At 43.7% G+C, this 26454-nt stretch overlaps 1 long non-coding RNA gene across 1 annotated transcript in view; it reads right to left on the bottom strand.

Moving 5' to 3' along the window:
- The window catches only part of LOC110260009 (uncharacterized), an 822333-nt gene that overhangs the window by 331306 nt on the left and 464573 nt on the right, over positions 1 to 26454 (bottom strand). The window contains exon 4 of the long non-coding RNA XR_014841892.1: positions 10464 to 10564. This is a non-coding gene — a long non-coding RNA (uncharacterized LOC110260009). The remainder of the gene's footprint in view (positions 1 to 10463; positions 10565 to 26454) is intronic.

The raw sequence follows: 26454 nt of genomic DNA, 5'->3' as shown, positions 1-26454 counted from the left end.
TTGACAAAGTAATAGGAGGTACCTGGAAGGACTATGAAGCTTAGCGGAAAATTGCTATTTAGTCTATTGGTAATGGATGCCACCATGGATATGGTAGAAAGGTATGATAATCTGAATGCCAGGTAACATCTTTCCTTACCCAGGTCCTTACCAACAACCTGGTCCACAGGCTGGGATGGTTGGACCTGAATGCTCTCAGCTCTAAGATCATCAGATAAGCAAATGCACTAAAAAATGTAAGAGATTTTTGAAAAGATGTAATAAAAGCTATACAAGTTCACAATTCTTGGAATATAAGTATTGTTTTGCCTGGAGGAAGTACAATGGATTAAATAGCCATAGTTGCTCCTCAGTCTCATGAGCATCTGGCAGGTATGGCCACCCAGCAGGGACCCATAACCAGTCTTCCCCCGGAGCTCACAGTACCCATCCCCTGCTGGGAATATGAGTTGTAGTTAAGAAGTTTGGGCTTTGGCTCCTATGCATTTTAACATCTAAACACTGATTTTTGATGACCTGCATCCCAGGGCCTCCAGGCTAGCCCATGAAAGCTGATTCACAACAATGTTTCAATTAACCTAAATTCTATTTCTTGGAAAAGAGCTAAAGAACATCTAAGGGAAAGGGGAAAGAGGAACAGAAAGTGTGCCTTCTCCCCATTTTTTGGTCGAAGGGCTAGCTAGCCTCAAACAACATTTTGAAACATGCTGAGTTATTTTAGCCCCAATTCTACCTACTCCCCTAGATATATCTTCTGCTATCTATTGTTCTTCTCCCCCAAAATTAATTCCTGCAGGGTATTCTAAGTCCTACACTGTCCAGATCTAGACATAGTCACTACCTTATCCCTACTGCCATGTTTCATGATGCAAAACTTGTCTTATGACAAATCAAAATTTAGCTAGATTTTAGAAGGAAAGTAAATCTGATATAGCTATTTCATAATAATGTACAAATGATTTATAGTTTAACTGCCCAGAGAAATGTGAATTTCTAATGGGGTATTATGGAAACAAACTGAATCTCTAATTAGTAGACTTTCCAGTAGCATCAGAGAGCAAAATGAGCCTTTCAGCAGGAGTTGGGAGATGGTATCTGAAGGGAGGAGGACCACCTCAAAGTCAGCTATGCCATAGTATATGTTCTTGTTCTGTTTTTCCTCTCCTTCAGGCAGGTTTCTGAAACTGCCACTTTCTTTTCTTTATAATATCTTCCCTGCTTCTATTTCTGACTTCATACACCCTGTATAAAATTTCAAAAATTTTAATAGCCTCCTATTTTAGCATAGGCAGAGGATAATTGTGCTGTCTTTCTAGATAAGACATATAGAAGTCAAGAAATGCATGTATTCATACACTCCCTCCACACGGCCACCATAAATGAAAAGCAAAACAAAATGAGACTCTAAAGATCAACAATATAAGCACATGCAGCAGAAGACATGTCAGAAAGCTGTCAAAACATTAAGGACAAGGACTTTCATTCTTTCAACATGTTAAGGTATAAAGTTAGAGTCTAAAGTTTGTCTTCCTCTTTCTCTCTTCTTATTTAGACTTTTTAAGCATCACCTTTTGGATAAGAAAACAGGCCAGTTTCTTATGTTAAAAACACACTCATACAGGTTTTTGATACTTCATTTGCCAATGTCTGAACTGGAATGCTAACAAACAATAAAAGATTAAAGATTAAAAGCTCTCTTCCTAAAGAGAGACTAAAAGGACCCCACCAGAAGGGTACAGTTCTAGTAAGAAAAATAGGTGGAATGGTCTTCATCCAGTTTTCAGACGAAAAGAGGCCACACAATAACAGCACAACTTTCTGACCATTGGCTGTGAGAACTTTTCATTTATACCTTCTTTTTCCAGATGCAACATGAGGGCTCTTTTGCCATATTCCCTTAGACCTTTGCATTCTTTTCCTCTTGTCTCCTCTTCCCTTCTTCCAGAAGTCAGCTGAAGTTTTCACCCGCCCGCCATTATTTCCCATCGTGCTGTGCAAAATAGCACCTGGGGCAGCCAGCAGAGCTTGAGAGTGGTCCAAAAGAAAAAAAAAAAAAAAAAAAAAAAAGAGGAGGGAAGAGGGAAGGCGGCGATTGGCTGGAGAGGAGGTAATGATTTGTAATTGCAATACTTTCATTACTGTCTTTTAGCTCTTTGCAGAGTAATGTCAAGAGCTTCGTCTTTGTAGTGTTATTGGCATTTTTCATCATATTCATGAAGTGTGGGTCAATTTTCTTCAAAAGGCGCACTTCGCCAACTTGCTACAGAGACAGACAGTAATAAATTCTACTAGTGCACTGTGAAGGCTTCGTAGCTGCAAGCAACAATAAAAAGCAATGAGCTGGGTGTCACTAAGTAACTCCAGTTTACACTGCATTTTCTTCTTTTATTGAAAACTCAGAATATGAATTTATTAATGAATACACAGGCATCCTTTGAAGGGGGGAGGCAGTGCAGTAGGAGGAGGGGTATGTGTGGGGGGTGGGGGGGTGAGACACCATGTCAATTTATTTGGTATTCACACTGTGTGTGCCTATATTGCATTGTTCCATCATTTCATGGCCAGGCTTACCTTGTTAGGCTGTGGCCCTCCAGAAAAAACCCGAGCTCATATAGCAACACCTTGACGTGGATCTACAGCTGCTCTCGCTGTGCCTGTCTCACCTTTAGCCCCGGCTGTCTACTGCCGCCTTTCATTTTCCGCATTCATACATCAATAAGCTTTGCATGCTGACACCTAATTTTGCAGGCTACTTTGGTTATGGAGGCCGTGTTTTGCATATCACTACCCACCCCCTTCTGACACCTACTGCCTTTAAAGGGAAATGAGGAGAAGAGAGGAAGAGGCAGAGGAAAGAGAGAGGAAGAGAGCTCGAGAAAGAGAAAGCCGCTTTTCTTCTCTGCCTAATCAGAGAGTTCTTTATATTTGTCAAAAGCAGATATGCCAAATCAACTTTAATTGATTCCTCGGCGGCGCTCACGGATGATTTTTGAAGGACTGGGCTTGTGTTCCCAGACACACTGTTGTGTTTCCAACAAAAAGGAGGTTTCTCCCACAAATCAAATTTTGATGCCAATTAGTTAGCATTTTCCATTCCAATTAAATTGGAGACTTGGAGACCTTTCTGATTTGGGAAGACTTTATATACACACACACATACACACACACACACATATATATTTTTTATATTAAAAATGCCCTTCAGGGGCTAATAAGCAAGAAGGGGATGTCCATGGGTAGCGACAGACTCCCAGGGGTGGTGGAAAGATGTGTATTGTGGGCATTTTTCAGCTTCTTTCCCTTGCTTATTTCACAAAGGTTTGTCAAGCCCATGGCAACCTGGTATATGACATCACAAAGGCTTTTTACCTTGCAGTTAGGTGGCTAATGTCATTAAAGCCTTGACAATCCATAAAATGTTATAATCTAATAGTTTTTTCTTTTCCTGCCATATCCTACCCTCCATACCCCTGAGACCTCATTGCACAAAAAAGAGAATTGGGGATGGGGTGGAAAGGAAACAGGATTGATGTTAAAAAGAACAGGCTGTGGTTGGATTTAGAGATTATACAAATAAAACAAACAAAAGCACAAAACAAAAGGAAAAAAACAACTGAATGCAATAGAGATGCCTACACACTCATATGTACCTGTGAGCACTCGGCTGTGAGGACATGTCTGCTAATGATGTGTCATTGGGAATTTCTAAATCTACTAAATTAAGTATTTATCATGGGTACCAGAACATTTTAAGGGGAATGAAATGTCAGTTCACATCCAGTGGTAATTTTAATTTAATAGTAACTAAAATCAGTTTGAAATACCACTAGCAATTACAATGTTTTTCCCCCTTCCTTCTCCTTCACATTTCTAACCTTCCTTTATGCGTCTCCTTATTTTTCTCTTGTGTATGGCATCAGTCTGGAAAAAAAAAAGTACTGTTTGCTTCAAAAAAGCATTGTTTTGGGGGTAACCCTAAGACAAATGTGGAGAAAAGTAGAGAGTTTGGACTCTAATAACCAACCTGTATTTTCGCGACTTCTTTTACTGTCAATATGGGCAAGAGCTCATGTTCAAAGCCCTGTGCACACCTGGGTTCACACACATAATCTCAGTATCCGTATTTTGCACCTTGAAGACTTTTATGGATATGAGATGCAACACACAATATCTAGATTAACTATGAGTGGCATGGATATAGCACTTAAACCTTTCAAAGATGTTCTTCTGTTCTTACTCATTCATCCTCAAAACAACTGATGCTGGCAGAGTGCGTGCTCTTGGATGGAAGAGGCTCAGCTGAAACCATCCTGGCAACAGGGGGTGGGGTCCTCTGTGCCATGGATCACCCTCATAGGGTTGATGGGAGTAAGGGTCAAATGAGATAACATGCCTGTTATTTATTTTAAACTGGGATTTCAATACCATCTGGCTGACCCCAGTCCTCCTCTCACTTTCCCTGTTTTTGCCAAAACAACTTAATGTATCTTATAACAGTGTTCAACATAGGCTAGGCACCTTATAAAGTGCTCTACATGGATTATCCCACCAAATCTTCACAACTCGAGTTGCGTCCCATTTTACAGATGAGGAAAGCGATATTAAAGTCATACACCTAGCTGTTAGGGCAGAGCTGAGATTTAGACCCAAGAGTCGGCCTGCAGCAACCAGCCTGTAGCCTTATCTCTCTTTGGATGCCCCAGAGAAAGCAATCCCTCTTTAGGAGGGATTAGCATCCTGGTGAGTAGAAACAGGATCAATTTAAGTTTTGGAAAAAAAAACAAAAACAAAAACAAAAAAACTCTGTCCCTGTGGCTACTTCTCCAGCTCTGACAAGTGACTTTTGTACAGAAATGTAGTCCATCCCCACCATTGCTAAAGAACGAAATAGTTTAAGACCACAGGCTTCTCTTTTGAGTATAATATTCCTTAAGTACCTCAGGTGGTAATAACTGAATGGGGAAAGTAAAATAAAATAACTGATGCCCAAACCAAGAAATAAGACAGCGTGCATTTGGAGACTAACACTCAAATTGTAGGTACGATGCGCCAGATATTGGTCCAAATAGTATGCATGCAAGTATGGGGGATACAGGACAATATTCAGCTAGGAGAGAGCTTCCTGTGTAAGTGGGCTGGGTACAGCATTCTCTGGACAGGCTCAGCACCAGCCATAAAAAGAGGAATTATGAGGACGAGTGAATACTGTTCACATTCACAGTGCCGCACTGCATTGTCAATTAGCACGTGTGTTTCCATAATTGTTATACAAGGGGGAAATTTACAGTGTTAAATGGCCCTCAAATTCACACTTCTGTGTGAGTTTTTGTTTGGTGGTGTGTCTAGTATTAGCATGGATGACTGCCTTTGACATCTCTTTGCCTCTGAAGACAGAAACCACTAACATAACAATGGGATAGACACATCAGAGGAGACTGCTATTTGTTTGTTAGGCTAAGATAAATGCATAGTTAGGTAGAGAGATAGATAGATAGATAGATAGATAGATAGACAGACAGACAGACAGATAGACATAGGGATAGATAGATAGACTGACTGACAGAGAGACATTTTTTCCAAGAGGAAGTTTTTGCTGTTCTTATTCACCAGAGGTCTATCATTCCTTCATGTTGGCCTCTGCTTGAAGAGGTATACTTTGGGTGCAAATTCACATTTTCAAGTTTCATATTTCACATTGTGTGCATTCACCTATCTCTAAGGAAAACGAGGCTGACCATGACTGTGGGCCTATAAGAGAGATTTATTTTAACCTTGGGGAGACTTTCTTAAAAAAGAAAATGAAAATGAAAAACTCTAAGAGTTATTGTAAATTTCAAAATAGTTTAGTCCTTCATCAGTTTAGGTAATTTTAGATATAGTTTAGTCTGAAGACAAAGGCTGGATGAAATGGTATCTCAAAGCCATAGTTAGTCTGTGATTGTGCAAGCGTATAATCCTCAGCCTTTGTGCACACATATACAGTCTATGTGCACCACACAGACCCATATTGATGTTCATCCACCAAAGAGAAAGATACTCAAATAACAATATGGGGTCAGTATTAATCTCCAAGCTGTCAGATGACCAAGTGGTCCTCTAGACCATAGAACATAATAGTTAAAAAGACTCTTGATGGTTAGAAAACATGTCCATTTTATTTTATAAATAAGTTTAAAATGGTTCAGAGAGGTTAGGTCACCTGTCCAAGGTCACACAGCAAATTAAACTGATAACTATATATCACCATTTAGTTATCTCCAAATATTATATTCACTCTCAAAGAAACAATATTTACCATCTCTAATGTTATTCAAAATAAGAGGCCATAAGTATAAAGAGGTACCTCTTCATTCATTATTTACATTTCTACCTTGTTCCATAAATTGCTTAAGATATTCAGACATTTGCTGAAGAACTGCAAAATGATGATGATGGTATAATTTTGAGCAGTCATATGATTTAGACTAAAGCCTTGTGTGTTAAAGTCAGTTGATAGGTTTTATCATCACACTTTAATTTTTAAAAGATGGTAGAATAAAATGTAAAATAAATAAAGGACAAATATATTAAGATAGGTAATATCTCTGGACAGAACTGGAGTAAATATCCAGTCCTGGCTTCTACACCAGAGGAAGCTGGCTCTTTTTGCCTCAGTCCTTTGTGTTTTAAGGAAACACTGCAAAGTTGTCTCCAAGGATCTTAGCATCTTCGACACTTCAATCCAAGGATCTTAGCATCTCGGACAGTCTCAGACCAAGAGGCTTAAGACTGAGTGTCTTTGAAGACCAGAAGTAGAGTTAGGTATAGAAAGATAGACACAGATTAAATGATGCAGTGCATCTCCCTTTCATCAGAGGAGAGAAAAATACAAATCAGACAATATAAATTTTGCCAAAGATATGTAACAAAGGGTACTCTCATACCTACTGGTGAGAACATATTGGGTCTATGATACTAGGTATAAGGGAAGAGGCTGGGGATTAAGATGTAAATCCAGAAGCTCAGGGTCAAGATGGTCTTTAAAGTCATGAGATCATCCTAAAAGAATGAGGAGAAATAGAAACAAGAAATTCTGAGAACTCAAACTTGGGAGCATCCAATATGTAGAGAGGTGAACGATTTGAGGAAGATCTACTAAAGGAGACTGAGAAAGGGAGAAACCAGAGAGAGTAATGTCTCAGGAGTTGCATGACATTTATCATTTGCATAAAAGCTACCAGTAATTCAAGGAAGTTGAGGACTTAAACTGAGCTGGCTTGTGAGCTGAGGTTGGCTTACAAGATCACCCTTTTCTAGAGTTACAGCCTGTTAATAAAGGATCTCAGGAATAAGATATTAATTGTGGTAATAATAATTATTGTGTGATTATTATATAATAGATAATATAAAGCTGTGACAGCTTTTATGTGTTACAAGTGTCTTATATACACTAATATAATCTCATCCATACAACAGTGGAGTAATTGGATTACCCAAAATCACAGATGAGAAAAGTAAGGTGCAGAAAGATCAAGTGACTTATCTAAAGTCACCCAGCTAGCAAGTCTGAAATGGATTCTAGATCTCAAATTTAATGAACGGTTGCCAATAGACCCAAAATGCTGACTGACTAAAATTCTGGGTGCTGTGAAGGAGATTGGGAGCCGCAGGCTTTGTCCAGTTGTCTCAGGGCACAATTAGTTGATCCCTGGGCCCATTCATCCAGTTAGGATAACAAACCACCTCTGGTTAGCCAGGGACAGAGGAATCTCCCAGGACACAGGCCTTTTGGTGCTGAAACTGGGAACATCCTCCATTCAGTCACCCTCCACCCAGTCAAACCTTCCCAATGCTTTTCAGGGAGAAAGCAGACAAAGGTACTTGTCGGAGGTTTTGCCTTTTGCGTGAGCATCCCTGGGGTGGTCCCGGAGTCTCTGTAGAATTCTGAGCCAGCTCTCCTGTCTCTTCTTCTCTCCACCCTGCTAAGTGGGACTCTGGAGCTGGGCACCAGGAGCAAGGTCACTCCCCAGACCTCTTTCATTGATGAACCTGTTCACAAGTCTCCCCTCGGCTTCCTGCTGCAGCCCTCTGGGGAAACCCAAAGGTGCACCCCCAATAGTACTGACCCTCCAGCTTCCCTGGAAACAAACTAAGGCTTTCTGGGCATACTGGGGCCTGTTTGTCGAATTCCCTCTGATTCACCTAGCTAATGAGGTCAAAATAGCTACGTCCATAAGGGATACATTCTCTCAATGGGAACATATGCCTCAGAAAACACATTGAAAATATTTATCTTTTCTCAGAGTACAGGCAGAGCAATATAGAATACTAGCTTGTAAAAATGCTCTTTGAAAAGCAGAAGAAAAAAAAATCATAAAACATAGGAAATGAAAAGGGAATCCTCCCAAACCATGCTGCCAGTTGCCATCTAGGAGATTTGCTCATTCCATTTGGAAAGCTTTGTTACAAGCTCGGTTGAGAATGTACTGAAACAAGCACACATGCCTCAGAGACCTGAGCCTCTCTTGAGACTGAGAGAGACATACCAACCCTGCCTTAGGACTCTAGAAGGGGAGACTTGCTTGGACCTTACCCTGGCTCTCCAGAATCACTTTGTCCAGTCATACGTCCCGTCCTCCAGGTCTTTGCCCCTTTCATCCTGTTTGAAATCCAGAATACAGAGCCCGGGAGGGTTCATCACAATGTGGCCTGAGATCCTGGAGACAGCTTCCTTGGGACCTGAACTGAGTTTCTAACTTCAGAAGGACTGAGCCTTGCAGGAGAATTGACATGGCCTTATTACACAGGGTCCTCCATAGGACTCCACCACTCAGACTCATGAACATCTCTGAGTCCCTCGAGACCAGAGGTTCTCACCTGGGGATGATTTTGCTCTACCTCTCCGGATAATTGGCAATGTCTAGAGACATGAGGACATCAAGGGCTGTCATAACTGGCAGCAGATGGAGGGAGTATCTATTGGGTAAAGGCCAAGGCCGCTGCTAAGCACCCTACAGTGCACAGGACCACCCCCACAGCAAGGAATTACTGAGCCTGAAGTAGTAAGAGTGCCGAGGTTGAGAAATTCTTGTCTGGATACTTCCTTTTGTACCACTACCTCAAATAGAGTAAATTTCATCATCATTTTCCCCAGACCTATCTCATCTTCTGGTACCTTAATTTACATCAGTGGTACTACCATTTTCTTAGTCACTAGACTGCAAATTACAGGCATGTTTTTTAACTCTTTTCTCTACTTCATTCTCTCTCTCTCTGACATACACACACACACACACACACACACACACACACACACACGTTCCCATCTAATTAGTCACTAAGTCATGTGAACATGCCCAAGGGAATACTTTTCACTTATTCTCACTTTGATCTCTGTCAAATCATTTCTCTATTAAATCACATCTTTGTCAATTCCTATCTGAATTCCTATACCAGCTTCCAGATTCTCTTCTGGTCTCTCTCTATTCCATCCTGTATGTGTCAGTGTGAGTTAACTGCTATAACAAACAATCCCAAAGTGTCAGTAATTTAACAAAGTAGATGTATATTTCCTACACACATAAAGTCCAATAGGTAGCAAGGAGAGAAGGGCTCTGATCCACATAGTCAGTGACCAGGCTTCCTGCAAATTGTGATCCCACCATCCCCCAGAATTTTGAAGTTCTCTATCAGGTCTTCAGCTTTTGGCTGGGATGGGAGAGGAAATGTGTCAGATCACTTATTATGCGCCAAGCCTGAGAGTGGTCTACATCTCTTTCATTAATATTGAACTAACCAGGACTCAGTCACCTGTCCTCTCTTTGCCACAAGAGGGACTGGGAAATGTAGTCTAATTATATACTCAGGGGGAAGAGCAGACTGGCTTTGGTGAATTCATGATGATCTCTGCCATATATCTTTTCTGCACATTTCTGTCTAATTAATCGTTCTCAAGTACTATTCAATAACAGTTTACCACATTTCCATTCTGCTCAGAAACTTTTTGAATAAATTCTCAATTATTTACTTAATAAAGACTCAAACTGCATCACCAATTAAATAATCTCCATCTGTTATTCCTACCACACCTGGACCTGCCACCTAATGAGCCCAGTCACTGTGGGAGCCTCCATCCCCTGTATAACAGCCTCCTACACCACCTCTGTGCCTTTGCCTCTGACTTTTCCCTATTCTGGAATCCCTTCCTTCACCACAATGAATATCCAAACCTACAATTGCCACCCTTAAATCCCTGGCCCACAGTGACCTCTCATTCTTTGCACCTCAGTCATGAACGACAATCCTGGACCCTGTGCTGACAGCATCTCAGGAATGGTGTAAAACATGGATAGGCCAATCGTCTCTCCTCTGCATGATTGCATTCACTCTTCCCAACACCCTATAGAGTAACTACCATTCTTATGATTTTTTTTTCTTTTAAAGAAATGGAAATTGAAGCTAAGAGAGGTAAAGCAACTTCCTACCATCACACATCTGGCAAGTGGTGGAACTCTACCATCCCAGCACTTCCATACTGCCCACTATCTTCTCCTGAACTTCCTCTTGTTGAATATCCTTATGGGTTCTGAAAGAGGAAGAAAAAAAAATTTAATACAAGTTAGACAGTGTCAGAAAGACTTATGCTATGGGTGTATGAAGGGAAGAAATATCCACCCTCCCTCTGGCTGAGGCTAAGCAGAGGCAGTAAGTCCAAACCTGGTTTTTGCATGGCATTCCAAACTGGAATTAGCAGGTCCAAGCGGGGATGCTGGCAGGCAGCACAGAGTGTGTTCTTGCTAGATTATTTGGGCCAGGGACCTGGTGGGCCAAGCCACTGGGGATGCAGCCACTGGTGGGAAGGTCAGAGAAAGGAAAGAGGGGCTGTGTGCTTCTGAAAGGCACATTCACGTGTGAGAATGGGCTGCTGTGTGGGTGGGAATGTGTGCCCAACCTGGCACCACACCAGTCAGAGGAGGCAGCTGGCTTCTCTGTGAGAGTCTGTCCAGGACCTGTGCAAAAAGCTCTTTCCGTGCCAACAGCTGGCCAACCATATGAAAGGAAACTTTTTTCCTTAGCGGAGTAAACCTGAGCAAGTTACCTACCTCCCTGTGCCTCGGTTCCTTAGACTGTAAAATAGAATGAACGGATGACTGACTTCACACAGTTGCTCTGATGATTACATAAATTAATACGTGCAAGGCACTTAGAGCCAAGGCTATTATTATTATTATTATACCTCTTACAAAATAGTGAAGATATTCCATGCCCAGCTGCAAAACATATGTAGGGTTAGCACCGCCATCACAGACCACAGACCTAGACAAGTAGACCATCCCTTTCACTACTACAAAGCACCATGCCTCTTGGAGACTTGGGCGTCCTATCACCCATACCTGCCTTACCTGGAGGCCAGAGGGTGAGTGAGAAGCACCTAGCTCACAGTACTTTCTATACCCACCCACCATGACACCTGAAATCCAACAACTAGGCAAGATGCTTTTGGCTTCAGAAACAGTTCTTACACTTGCGGACATCACAGATCTCCTGAGAATTTGGCCCTTATGGATCCCCCCACACCCACTTATACAAATTCATATAGGCACATAGAAAAATAGCCTTATAACTTGCCATATAGTTTTAGGACATTCAGAGACTTTCTAAAGCCTAGCCTAGTTCAGCAAACCCTTCAAGGCAGTGCATTAAAGATAGAGTGATATAACAAAATCTGGGAGTTTTCTTCTATAGCAGTTTTGTGTTGAGGGAAAAAGTGGGCATTGAAGGTTGCAGATTATCTTGTAAGGATAAGAACCACTAGAGACTTGCTCTCAACTGAGCCCCATCCTTCACCCAGAAAGAACAGGGTCTCTCACTGCCCACTGGTGAATCCCACTCCCCACCCCAAACTCTGTGCTCAGAAAACTTTGCCACAAACACCTTCAGCAGGACCTTGCTGGTTTATAACACTACTCTTCCAGAATCCCTGACTCACCTGGGAATCACATGTGACTCTGCTGCTGTGAGGGAGGTCCTTCCTCTTCTCCCATCCGGTAAAGGGACAGGGAGAGTTCTTCTATGAAACTACCCTTCCAACCCAAATTCAGGGCACTCTGTCCTATGAGTCTATCGCCATGCCTGACCACTTCCTTGGAGATGTTTAAATTCTGTATTTCTGGGATGGCCAGGAGATTGGGAATGAATCCTTAGGTGAATTCTAGACTAAAAACCACTCAATTCTATCCACTCTGCTTCCTTTTCCCCTGCAGACCTCAGAGGAGAAATCATGGGAATTTATTTTCTTACCCTGAGTAAACTGTGAAATGGGTTTGGAAACAGAATGAGCACCTTGGACCCTGAAACTTGCCTAAGTCCTTCCATTTGAAAAGGGACACAATATAGATAATCCACAGAAGTAGAAAACCTTGTGCTGGAGACTGAAAATAAATTTCCTCTGCAGCTCTGAGCCCAAAGAAGGAAGGTTCTCCACATCAGGGCCACAGCCCTGTGCACAGAGGGTAAAGTGGAAATGCTCCTGCTTTTTGGCCATTACTCAGGGCAGCCTGTGGGCAAGAGCAGGGTGAGGGGAAGGGACCAGGTAGAAATGAAAGGAGTTTTTACCTTTTTCATATAGAATCATACCACTGCTGATGTCACTATTCATGTTTGTTTGCAGCAAGACATGGATGATAAAGGAAACCAGGTCAAGACTTTGGATATTTGAGGACTCTCCAAGCATAGTTGTGATTTCAAAGAGCTGGATGAAATAAACAATGCGGGAATCCTGTCAGATGGATCCTGAGAGTTTTCGTGTGCATATGCTCATGTTCACCCAGATGTGTTTGGGAACACATCTGGTGTTGCCCAAGCCTTTGTATATCTGTGTGTGCATCTGTGCTTGCACTCATGGATTTTACAAGGGATTGATGTCAGAGTCTACTTATGTAGGCACACATTCAACTAAGTGAGAGAAGGAAATAATTTTGCTCAAAAGCAGTGGTAGGATTTTACAAAGCAAGAGTGTTCTTCTCTAGCAGTCCCACCTTCTCTTTCCCATGCTTTTAAATTCACCTGGAGAAATACTGGCATCCCCTTTCAGTGATGGAGGGGTACTGCTTTTGAATGGAAATAAGAGCATTAGCTCAAGCTGTTAATATAAACCAAGAGTCAGCAAACGATGGTCCCTGGCTCAAATCCAGGCTGCCAGTTTCTCAGTACAAGGGCAGAGCTGAGCAGCTGCAGTAAAGACCATGTGGACCACATTCTCTGTGGCCCTTTACTGTAGCGTTTGCACACTCCTACTTTCAACCTCGCCTTTTCAAGACGCTCATCCCCATGGACGCTAGTCATTTCACTGAGGCTGATTCCGAAAATGGAGCAGAGTCCTGTGTGCTCAACTTTAATTCAGAACTCAAGTTCAACAGCAGAAGTTCTCTGGGAAACTACTGAGATATTTCTTTCATGGTCCATGTCTTGGGTGGAGGAGCTGTGAATTCCTCCCTCAACCAGTGGAAATGCTGAAGGCAGGGCACTGACACCCAGAGGCATAGAACTCAACTAACCATGAAACTCTTGACCAGTCCTTTAACATCTCTGGGCCTTTTTATGTGATCAACCTCCACTATGTAGTCACTGCTGTTTAAATCTTGGAGAAGATAAGGGCAGTGCCATGTCCAAGGGTGCACTTCCTTTGAATCAGTGTAAACAATCCTCCCTTTTCCATCTTTCTTGGAGACATAATTGAACCTCCCACTTAGGATCCTGGAGATTCACGAAGTAACCCTGAAAGAAATGCCAAGCTCTATGAAGAAATGTAGCTTAAATACACAGATCACTAAGACTATGACAGGTTGGACCATTTCTGTCTGTGGTATTGACAGACCTCTCCAATCATCAAATTCTTCTGAGAGAAACAAACCCAGAGGGATGAATACAGACATATTTGGCTTTAAGGGCTCCTGATTAAGCAGAATCAGAGGACAGAATTTGGGGGAATGATAAGCAAGTATATCTTGTTATAGGACGCATCCTCCTCTCATGGGAAACCCAGACTTTTCTTCTAAGTAGATCAAGGTTCAGAAATCAGGCTTGGCTGGACAATTAGCTGAGGACACAAGGTATGACACAGAATCTCAAAGCTAAAAATATGGTATATGATCAGCTGTCCTGCTGGCCATTAAGAGCCTGCAGTCCATACACAACCTGTGCAAGCCTTGACCTTCTTACCCTAGAGACTGTGAAAACCAGATCAAGACTCAGCACTGTCTTCCCCATCTAGTCCAGCCTCAAAGTTGCAATCAATATGCAACTCAATCTCTCTTAACTCTGACATTAAGAAATAATGAACCCAATGTCATGCCACAGGCCATATGTCCTAGAGGATGGAGAGAAGAGATTTGAGGGCTCGAGCTGGAGGTGACCTCATCCTCCGGCCACACTCGATTCCTCCTACTCCTGTGCAGAGCTGCAACCTGGGCTAGTCCATCTGACTCTGCACACGCTGTCTTCTCTAAAGAGCCATTTATTGTGACACACAATGGAATAAAGCTTGGAACCATCTGCTGTACTCTTATTTGCTATAACCATCACTTGTGATGCTTGCTTCTCATTTATACCCAAAATGAAACTCCCTAGTATGGCACCAGTACCATCAAGGGCCCTTCCAGAAGGGAGGGATTTGCTTTCAGCCGCCTCTCTGCTTAGCTCTGATAGGAGGCTGCCTAGAAGCAGGGGCTCCAGACACTGTCCTGGGGCTGTGTTGGAAAGTGGACAATGAGTATGGTGGTCATTCTCCAGGGGCACTGGGGCACTGTGTGCTTTGAATGAAGGGTGGAGCTCCAGTTTGGAACCTGGCAATGACTGGGGAGGAACAGGTACCCTCCATGGCTGATGTCCTCAAAACAACTGACAGGCTGAGATAAATCAGTTTGGTTCCTTCCCCCACTTTCCAGTGCCCCTGCAGGAAGGAGGGACCTCACTGCCTCTGGGAAGATGAGCCAAAGAAGAGGTGAGGGAAAAATGGATATATCCCAGACACACTGATTCTTCAGTGTAAAATTAAGAAAACAGAGGCTGGAGGGAAATGGGATGAGGCAAGCACTTTGTCAGAGAGAAGGTTTCCTGCAGCATGAAACTGTATTTAGGGTAATATGCTTTAAAAAGAGGCACACTTTCCAATCCAACTGCATTAGCCCTTCTATAGGCCAATTTCCCAGAAGGCACCGCATCTGCCAAGGCTCAATAAACTGAGCCTAATTTGATTTCTGTGCTTTTTTTTAAAGGATGCACCCACAGCACATGGAAGTCCCCTGGCTAGGAGTTGAGTCGGAGCTGCAGCTGCCGGCCTACACCACAACCACAGCAACGCAGGATCTGAGCCTAATCTGCGACCTACACCACAGCTCACAGCAACGCCAGATTCTTAACCCACTGAGTGAGGCCAGGGATCAAACCCACATTCTCATGGATACTAGTTGGGTTTGTTAACACCAAGCCACAACAGGAACTTCCCTAATTTGATTTTTGCATCTATGTGGGTACCTGATACCAGGAAGAGAGGCATTCTTGGTCATGGAATGATGGTGCCTATGAGCCAACAAAAGAGGGAGTATGTGAAGGTCTCTGGCCAGAGCAGATTAGTTGCATGGCACTGGGAAAGAGCAAAGGTAGCTCTATCCAGGCTTGAGTTAGTGAGTGGTACAGGAATACGTGCGGGCTGAGCTGTGTTTGGTCAGGCCCGGTTTTGAGACAAGAGTCCTGGACCCCTGCCCTTATTCTTCCACTCCACGTGAGTCTGAGAAATCACTGGCTGTCCCTGCTCTTCCACTTCTCTTTCTGCCCTGTAAAGATGGTGTCATTCTTCCTGAGTTACAATGAAAGTTTCACAGGTAGTAATTCCCTCTCAAGCTTAAGAACAGACCATGTGCTTTCACGACCGTGGCCCCAAAGAAAGCACTACCCACGGCCATTTGTGGGATTTTATCTCTCACACATTTGGAGAATAAGCAGCTTTCGGTTCTAATCCAAAACATATATATGTCCTGTGTGCAAGGGGGTGGAGGATACAGTGGAATGGAGGAGGGGAGGCACTGAAAAGATGATGTGGCTTGCAGTAAATGGAAATAGAGAAAGGAGCCAGCTGGAGATTAAGCAACTAAAACACAAGTGGGATTAAACTCAAGAAACCAGGGTGGAAGAACTCCCTTGCAAAAGCACTGTGATTTCTCCTGGAGAAGCCACCAGTGAGTCTGGTGTGATAATTTTTAAGAACCTGGAGACAAATGCTGCCATGAAAGGTGATAGCTGTTAAAACACAGTCATATTTATAGCCTTCTGGTCATCTGCTCAATGTTCTCCTGCTTATTTTTCAGTCCTGATTTCTTTGAGATGCCCCGTCTCCTCGAAGCCCAGTTGAGCCTTCCATGATTATGTCATCTCACTTGGAATTGCACTATTTGGACAGGCTTCCTCTCGCTCACGCTTTCCATGGAAGGGCCACTGGAGGAGCTGTCAGGAATAAAGGCTGATGCTGCCCAGGCTCACTGCCTTCTGATGACCTCCACATGATGTCTGTAACATGTGTCCTTAGTGTGCTAGCTGGGGGCTCTGCTGGAGTTCTAGTGCATGCTTCTATTTAATGAGGAGAGCCAAGTGATTCTGGAGATGAAAGGAATTCAAGAGATAAAAAGTACACACTTAGCACTTAAAAAAATTTCAATTCCAGAGTGGGAGATGTGAAAGGAAGGACATAGGGCTATATGACAGATGGGGTTCACGGTAGCAGGCTTCAGGTCAGAAGTGGAGCATGGCAGGGGATAACTCGAGCAAAGGCAGAGACCAGATTTGAGGGTCAGATTATCAAACGGGGGCTGCAACACAGACATGGGGTGAGAGGAAATGTATTCAGTGGAAGTAAAATCGATAACACCTAGAGTTACAGACAGGAAGATTCTGGGTTCACAGTGATCCACAAGCTGGGACAGAGACAATTAAAGAGGATGGAAGAGTACCCCAGAGCCTGATGTTCTGCGATGACTATATTATTAAGCCCTGGATCACTGATTAACCCCAGAGTGCTCAGTAGGCTTCTTGCAAGGGATCTTTAAACAGAAACACACATAACTAGATTATGTTCATTAACTGACAAAAATTTTAGGACTAGAGGCTCACAGGAACCTAACCCTGAATTTCCCCTAGGAGCAATGCTTCATTATTTGTTCATTCGGTGTGCCCAGTGACTTTATAGAACATAGCTATTGAGAATGATGAGAATCATGTGATGCTGATGGTAGACATGGAGACCACGGAGACTTCCCCGTTTGAGCAGGGAGAGAATAGAAAACATAGTTGGACAGGTAAGTAGAGAACCCAGTCATATAGAGCTGGGCAGCCAGCAGGAAGCCTATGCTAAATGGGATGGTTTGCTCTGGAAGGTCCCTAACCCTGCACGCCAGAAGGAAACAGCTTCTCCCAGAACTCTGTGCAGGTTGCTGCTACCTAAACACAGTGCTGTGATCATTAATTAATAAGCACATTGAAAACCTAAGCAGACAGACACACGGTTAAGGGGCCTCAGAGACCCAAAGATGGTATCTCAAGGGGCTGCCTCTTTGCAGTCCAGTTTATGACTCTTTAGGGAAGGCTAAGCTACAGCCTTGTTATTTTCCTTCTGGGACTAAAGAGAGAACTGTAGTTTCCTGCCCTATTAAGCCAGTGCCTTTCATGATCATTAAAATACCTTTAAATACTTCATTTCTCCCCCTTAAAGTGTTCCAGGCATAAGGGAAGCTCTCCTTCCACATAACCGTTCTCCAAAATAACAAACACATGATGCCATTTGAATTTGGCTTTTCTCTTCCTCCCTTTTGGGTGCTCAGAAATAGCCACTTACAAACACATGAAGGCATTTGCCTCAGTGGTAAATATGTCTTACGTGTCAATTTCAGCAGGCGACTCTCTGCAGACGTGCACATGTGTGCTCATTTCCTGCCCTCCAAAATTATTTTTTTTTGGTTGTGGACATATGGTGAGCAATAGTTGGAATAGTTATTCAGGGCGCAGACTCTCCTCTGGGATCCATGGGACAAATCTTGCTCCTTCTGTCACGTCAGAATAAGCACGAATGTACCGAGCCCTGCAGTGGCAAGGGGTTTTAATCATGTGTACATGCTCACCGCCAAACTCAAAATCATTATCAGTCCTCCATGGCATGTGAATGGTCAAACAGATAATAACTAATGAAGTAGTTCACAACTTCTTCATAACTATGAGCATAACTATGGTCCAGGTACCCTTCTCTGTAACTGGTAGGTATTAAGTAATTTAATTCTTAAGCAACCCTAGAAAGTAATGATTAATAGTATCACCATTTTATAGATAAGGAAACTAGGGCAGGGAGAGTTAGTCTAGGCAGGTAACTTGTCTAAATCTAGAATTCAAAAGAAGGATGGGACTGTGACTTGGATAACTTACTGCCATATTACTTTGGGTTCAAGTTTCCTTCTCTGTGTGCTCTCCTTGCTACATAAACTCCCACTTCTCCTGAGAAGGAAGCCAAGCCCTCGATGCCCTCTTGGCTCTAGAAGGTTTTGTAGCAGGTTGGAAAGCTGAAGACTCTGAAGTGCCCCCTCTTTTTGTCTTCCCTGAAAACCTAACTTCATAAACAAGAGGTTAGGGCAAACTCCTGGTGCACAGAGAGAAGCAAGGTTTTGAAGGAGCTAGAGAGAGGAGAGAGAGCTCCCAAACTGGGAAAAGGAGGATGCTAACAAGTCCCAGGAAGGCAGAGACCCGGGCTCTACTCTCAGGAGTGTGAGGCCTCAGAGAAGAACAGCTGTGTGGTCTCCCCAGGAAGACTGGTCGCTGGGCAATGGGAACTCTGGTCAAAGTCCTGCAGGCTCTGCAAAGCCTGAGAGTGACACAGTCACCACCTTCCAGGAGGACTTGGGCTTGGAGGAAGAAGAGATCTGCAATAAGCATGGTAGACTGAAAACCAGAGGCACTTCCTCAATTTCCCAGCTACAAGGAAGCTTAAAACCCACAGTAAGGAGGAGGAATAATCACCAAGACTGAATTGACCATGATTCTGGGAAGACAGGGGCTTATAGTCAGATTTTATTTGAGTTAAATTATGAAATGGGCTTTGTTTTGTTTTGTTTTGTTTTGTTTTTTTCAGACATGAGCTGGTGGTGTAAGAGTCATCCACCAATTATAAAATATTTGAGAAGGGGTCACAGAGAAGCAAGGAAGACTTGGATTCTTAAAGAGAGAGTCAAGGTTAGGGAGGCAGGAAGAAGGACAGAAGCACCTGGCCAGATGCCACAGAGAGGACAGTGGAGAGTATAGAACGGAAGCACAAGGTCTGAGCAGGGGCCCAAAGTGGATGGGCTGGAATGTGGGTATCAGGCCTGTGGGAAGAAAGGCTGTGTCTCAAGATCAGGGGCCTGGGATTCCTTTAGGCTCACTGTACAGCAAAGCCTGCTTTGCCAGCACCTTGTATCAGTATGCTGGCAAGAGTCACATTGAGCCAAGAACACTGGGCATCATTCTCTCTCACCAAGCAGTCCTTTGCCTTCCTGCCTCTAAGCTCTGTTCATGCTGTGTCTTCCCTGCAATACTCGTCCCTCTGTCCCCACTCCAACCCTTCCTCAGCATTCCCACCCCCCAGAGGTAAGTCAACAGGATCCTCGCTGTCATTCAGGGCTTAATCCAGCCACCATCTCCAGTACAAAGCTCACTCTGACCCCCTCAGAGAACCCAGCCCTGTGGTCATACTACTCTCTGCTAGACTGTGATTTAGTATCTTTCATGTTGCCCTGTTCTTCTGTGCACTTCATAATGGCATGAATCATGTCATTTTCATACTGGGATCCTCATGGGTGCCTGGCACATCCAAGGAGGCTTGTATTCCATGGGTGAGTGTTGCAGAGTTGAGGTGGGCTGCACACAAAGGGAAAGATCTGGACACTTTGTGAACATTGAGTTACCCTTCATCCTTATCTCTTCCTCTTCTGTCCACGGTGCATCCAATCCCCTCGCTTGTGGCCACTCCTCTGTGTTATTGCTAGAGGTGCTGTTTAAGAGCAAGCACTTTACCTGGGCAGGTGACAACACACCATCCATTGTCCCTAGTGTCACAACAGAGAGCACAACCCAAGGAATAGAGACAGAAGTGGGAGAAGTCTCAACGGAGAAGAGCAAAAGCCAACCAAATGGGAGGACACAGAGTAACGAGGGGGTTCCCACACTGGAAGTCCTCAGAGCATATGAGGTAGCATCAGAGCTCAGAGTTTCAGGACAGAGGAGGGCAACACTGCTGGAAAAAGAGGGGCCAATGTGGATATTCTCCTCCCTGGGGTAGAGGCTTAGGGTTGATGGGCAGGGGAATGTGATGCCAGGAAAACCAGGCCTTTGGTGACTCCAAACAAGAAATCATGCACCTCAGTAGGGGCAGCAAGGGAAATGGTCTACTTTGATCCAGAAACGGCACAGGATTTCCATTCTGGGGAATTGGGCTTGGAGTTTGACTCAGCCATGAATTAGCTGTGTGACCCTGGTAAAGTTATTTGATTCTACCACTCTGGACTTCATTTTCTCATTTATAAAATGAGCAGGGTGAACTCCAGGGAGATGCTTACCATGGCCCTTTTTAGTTCTACCACTCCAGGACTTTATTTAAACTCCATCATGGCTGTAACGTGAGGGTCTTCTGAGGCTTTCCTTCCTCCATCCGGTCCAACGTCTAGATGGCGAGGAAAGGCATGTGCACTGTAATCCAGAAGCATTTTGGGAAATGATGTAAGCAAAGCATCCAAGACATTTATCAAGAAAATCTGAATATCCACCATCCAGCCCCGGGCCACGGGGAGCTGGGAATATTTCAGGGCACATTAACCACTGTTGTGGTAAGTCATTATGTACGTTGACTTTGAGTCTGTTTCAACGGTCACATCTCAGAGTGTAATTCCTGCACTGTTTCCAGGGAGGGAGGGACCTGGGCAAGTGCTAACGAGTCTTCCTAGAGTCTGAACTGTGGACTGGTAATAGCTGGCATTTCAAAAATGCAGCCTTTTGTTTCTTGAAAAACTGCTTAAAAGCATTCAACTCCCCCATCTCTGATCCCTCTCTGAAAAAAAGAAAACAATAAATATGATTTCCATCCATTGTGTAAATATCAGGATGCACACACAGAAGTCTTTGGGATCCAGCATTGAGCAAAAATGCATCTATGATGCCAACAGCTGACAACAGACAGAAAGAAGGGCTCTGACACTTTCATTTCAGGTCTCTGGAGAGAGGAGAATTCAGCGGTCATCTGCTCTAAATACAGAAGGCGAAAAAAGAACTTACACGTAGATGTGGTGTTATTTGGAAAGAAAAACCAATAAAAAATTATTGGAATAATTTGACAGATTTGAATGTGTTTTCCCCTAAGATAATTTATCTCTGAAGAGACATCCGTCATTAAAACCGCTGGTCTAACTGATCTAAATTCCCACTGTTTGCCATTTGCTCAAAACCTTAACCATGTCCCAATTAAAATCTCTGCTGGCAAACGCTAGGAGAGATGTCAGAGCAATTTTCATAAAAGAGTAAAAGAAGGAAATCACACAGAATTTTTAACAATGTATTCATTGGCATGAAGGCAAAGAGTGATATGGGTGGGCCCTGTTGGGGAGTGGGTCCTTTAAAGATTACTTTTCTTATCATCAAAAGTTGGCCTTCTTAGATTAGAGACTATATCCAATCAATCAATCATCATTATTTACCAAAACTCTCATAGGGAGAAGAGTTAATATCACAAGTTTTTGGAGGTAGAAGTTAGGCCTACAATATAAGGCCTTGCCATGCAGAGTGGGCTCGGACCCCAGCATCTCAGCATCACCCGGAAGCCTGTTTGAAAGGCAGTCTCTCAGGTCCCACTGAGGTCTACAGAATCAGAATCTGCCTTTTCACAAAATCCCTGGATCAAAGGGATTTATGTCTTTATTAAGGTTTGAGAAGTGTAAGTAGTAGGCATGGATTCAAGAAACTAAAAGTAGGTGTTTTTGGCAGGGGTAGATGAATGTGTGTGTGGGGGGTTCATATTGGGAAAAAAGTGTGAGGTGCAGACTGCAAATGTGGAGTTGGTATTCTGAACCCATCCAGCTTATTCCACAGCCCATGTTCTTAGCCACCAAGCTGTTCTGCCTAAGAGACCATCTGTATGTGAATCCCATATCCAGTCTCCACTTGAATATCTCCAGCGACAGCCATCTCCCTCATTCTAAGGTGGCAACCTATTCCACTTTCAGTAGGTACATAGCTCATTCCTCCAAGACCTGGAATGATTTGGATACTGTGATAAACTAACATCTTGCAGTGGTCCTGGATCTTTCCACAAAACATGCAAATATATCATCCCTTTTCTCCACTCCATCCTTAGAATATCTGGGGATGGCTCTTGTGACAGCTCTTAGACTGTACTGTTCTTTGCAAGGATGTGGTTGTCTACTCCAGGCCATGACCACCCAAGAGAAATCCTTTGCCAGGCTAGCCTGTGATTCTGGGCATATGACTAAACCTTCGTGTATGTGTAGTTTTCTCATCTCTAGAATAGAGTGAGAATAGTACCTGCCTCATGCAGGTTTTGTGAATATCAAATAACCCAAAGGATGTCCCTAGACAATGCTCAAGGACGCATAGTAAGTGCTCAATGAAGCCCAGCTATTCTATTCCCAGCTTAAATATTCTTTGTTCAAGAAAGGCATTAGAGAAAATGTAGAGCTGGTCTCTTTAAAAGGATGGGCAGAATGCAAGTCAGCCAAAAGGGCATTTTGAGAGGGAAGGAACCTGAAAACACAGAATATCAGTGTTGGAAATGCTGGAATAAAAACCAAACACACAAAAATACAGTTCAGTCTGATTAGAGCAAAAGGTTTGTACACCAGTGAGAGAAAGCAAGAAAGGTGAGTGAAGGACAGATGATGTTTCCCTAAAGTGAGACTTAGGAGGGATTTGGGAGACCAGCAGAGGCACTCTTTCAGAGTCTGGAGCCTAAGCAGGGCCTGGGAGGAAGGCCTGGGTCTGACGTCAGAAGGCGCTTGTAGGAGTTCCTGTCATGGCTCAGCAGTAATGAACCCAACTAGTAACCTTGAGGTCCCAGGTTCAATCCCTGGCCTCACTTGGTGGGTTAAGGATCCGGCATTGCCATTAGCTATGGCATAGGTCACAGACATGGCTTGGATCTGGCATTGCTATGGTTGTTGCGTAGGCTGGCAGCTGCAGCTCTGATTCAACTCCTAGCCTAGGAACTTCCACATGTCAAGGGTACAGCCCTAAGGACCAAAAAAACAAAACAAAACAAAACAAAAACCAAGGGCATCTTGTATTAGGTTGAACCATACAGTATTGCTGATATTACCTTGCTTTTGACCTAGAAAAACAGCAATTTCATTTGGTTCATCCTAATGCAAGTCCTTTCTTTGCCATTAATGGGCAAGGGAGGTGGGGCTTATATAGGGAGCCAAATCTGCCCTCTGCAGCCATCCCCATTCAGAGATTGAGAAAGCCTGTGGAAAAGTTATCTGGAAGCAAAGGCATAACATGCTGACTAACCAAAAGGTGTGTTACTTTCTGGGTGTTCCAGGCCCCTGGGACCAAGGTGGTCAGAACAGCTTTGTCTCCAAGATCTGCTTTCCAGAAGCATTTACAATTTACTGCTGATGTAGGCACTCCAAGGAACTTCTTGCCCTCTGCTCAAGTCCAAGCCTCTTGCCCAGGCTTTAAATGTTAGCTTTGCATAGAGCATTCGCAATAATTTGGATAAAAACTAAATTCAAAAACAAACAAAACCCTGGGCTCCTTCCCACGGCCTGCAAGGACAGTTTAGGAAAAGGTAAGAGGGAAGCAATTTATTAAAAAGGAGAAAAACTTGCTAACAAGATAGTTCAAAATAATGGCAGCTGTATGCACTTTCAGCATGAGGGCTTCGACTGGGCCCATTTTAGTAACGACGGGAACTGCTGCTTTCTGTTTCCCAGGCATATGTTTAAAGTGCCCTGCAAATGATTTCATGTTGGATAGAGCTTCATTACTCACAGTTCATATTTGGTCTAAATTACAGTAAATGTTATTTCAAGGTTTACAAGTTAATTATTATAGTATAGTATTTACTCCATTATATAGTAATTACTGCAGTATCTAATGCCTAAAGGGTTTTCCCCCCATATATGAAGGACGGAGAATATTTTAGAGTTTTTTCAAGCAGAACAGGGCTCACTGGGGTGTATGTGTGAGTATACATCTGGGGTGAGGGCTGGGAAGATGGTACCCAGAGATTTGCCTGCAAAGGCCCACATTCTTTAGGATGTAGGTTATAGGGACCACTAGTAGCCAAGCTTGCTTTAGCCAATGTCCAAGGAAGCAGCACATCCTATGAGGGGTGAAGGAGATTGTGCTGACTCCTGTAGATCTGCAAGATGCCCACAATACCTCCCTCATGCCCTCGCTGTATAGTGCAAAACAAAAAACTCCTTTGACCTACAGTTGAACAAAGATTGGGTTTGCTCATCTCTGGGAGGCAGATGCCTGACAGACCTCATCTGCAATTTGGCTCACCCTCTCCTGGCTTGTTGTAAGGGTTTAAATGGTCTCCTTACACACACCCTCCTTCCAAACACCCTGCCTTGCTGCAGAAGGGTCAGCAACGAGATACCAGATAGCCCCCTGCTCTGGGCTATATTTATACCTCTTTGCTCCATTCCAACTTAGTTCTTTGTTCTGGCTGCCAAACTCAAAATGGATTCCATAAGCATCCTGCTTCCCAAATGTTGGTCCAAATGGCAGCCTGCAGGTCTGGAACCCTAGGGGCTTGTCAGGCAGTTGAGCTAAATGACAGGCTTGGGATCAAACTCCACAGTTTGCTCCTTTGGCTGCAGCCCAGCATCTTGGGATAGTCAGCCACAGCTTCCTCTGGAAATGTCCTCTCCTCCACAGAAGCCCAATTGCTATTACCATGATCAGTGCTGAGCAGATGGAAAAGAACTTGGCAATTACAGACACATCATGTCCGCAGACCCCGGCCCCTCTTCAGGAGGAGAAATGCAGGAATCAATGGAACCAGGTAGCCAATGTGCAGTGAGTGAGCACCTTCTGTCTATCCAGCTCTGAGACTGGCACAGTTGGAAGGGAAAGTGGTTGGCATTTCTTGTGCATGCGTTTTCCTAGTGCGAAGGACTACATAGTTGAGCCTTCTCACCGCTGGTAAGGGACAGACAGAGGAGGTGAATGGAGAGAGATTGTTGGTGTTTCTCTCCTAAAGCGCTCTCTCATTTTTTTTTTTTTTTTTTGTCTTTTTGGGGCCATATCAGCGGCATATGGAAGTTCCTAAGCTAAGGGTTTAATTGGAGCTACAGCTGCCAGGCTACGCCACAGCCACAGCACACGGCAATGCCCGATCCTTAACCCACTGAGTGAGGCCAGTGATGGAACCCTCATTTTCATGGATACTAGTCTGGTTCATTACTACTGAGCCACAAATGGGAACTCCTCCTAAAGTGCTCCTGACACATATCCTTTTGATGGTGGAGGAGGAACCTGGAACTGGAGGATTTAGGTGATACTGCCCTTGGAATTGGCTCTTGGAGCTCACAGGTAGGTTTTCAGTTTTAGGAAGATTCCTGTTACTCTGAGCATATGACCTGCCCTCCTTGGACCCTAGCAATTGTTCAAGAGACCACTATTTGGCTAATGGACCCTGGAAGATAATTTACTCTGGAGCTTGCTTGTCCCCCTGCCTCTCTCCTTAATCACTGTCCCCATCACTGGCTCCTCCCTAGCCAGGTAGCAGGTGTATCCTTCTCCCTCTGCCTCTCACATTCTGTTCCAGTAATCTTTGCAAAATGTACATCTCAACACATCTTACTGCCCTACTTTAAATCCAACTTTCTTGAGTGACTAACAGACCTCACCCGGCTGAGACCTGCTAGCATTCACCTTCCTTCCACCATTTTCTTTCCTGTAGATTTGAAGGTCCAGCCACTCAGGCCTCAGGGATCTCCTCTGACATTTGGACTTAGGCAGTTTCTGCTCTGGTCCCTCCCATAATTCATTTAAATCCTCACACCGAACACTCATCTTACACTATTCAGCTGTTAAATACCTTTCTGCTCCGCTAGACCACAAGCCCTGTGAGGGCAGCTGTCCCATTTGTCCTGTTCATCCTCTGCAACTAGTAAGGTGATAGGTAATGGTTATATGTATTATTGAAAAAGGATATTCTTGAGTGAATTCCAAGAACATTTAGTGGGGAAAGTAGGCAGTGTAGTGCATCCACTGAATGGAGAAACCCGACAGGAATAATAATGAGACCTAATATGTACTGAGCACTTACTATGTGCCAGGCACTGTACTTCTGTTTAAGTTGCACAACAAGGCAGTATGAGGCACGTGCTCTTATTGTACCTCTTTTGCAAAAGAAAAAACTGAGGTTCAGGGAGGTTAAGT

Source organism: Sus scrofa, chromosome 3, assembly GCF_054392235.1.
Source record: "Sus scrofa isolate SSC_HxYL_T2T_F1_AM1 chromosome 3, Sscrofa_HxYL_maternal_Yorkshire_Landrace_v2.0, whole genome shotgun sequence".
Lineage (NCBI taxonomy): Eukaryota > Metazoa > Chordata > Mammalia > Artiodactyla > Suidae > Sus > Sus scrofa.
The sequence above is the reverse complement of the archived record's forward strand: the minus strand, read 5'-3'. Positions and strand labels throughout refer to the sequence as shown.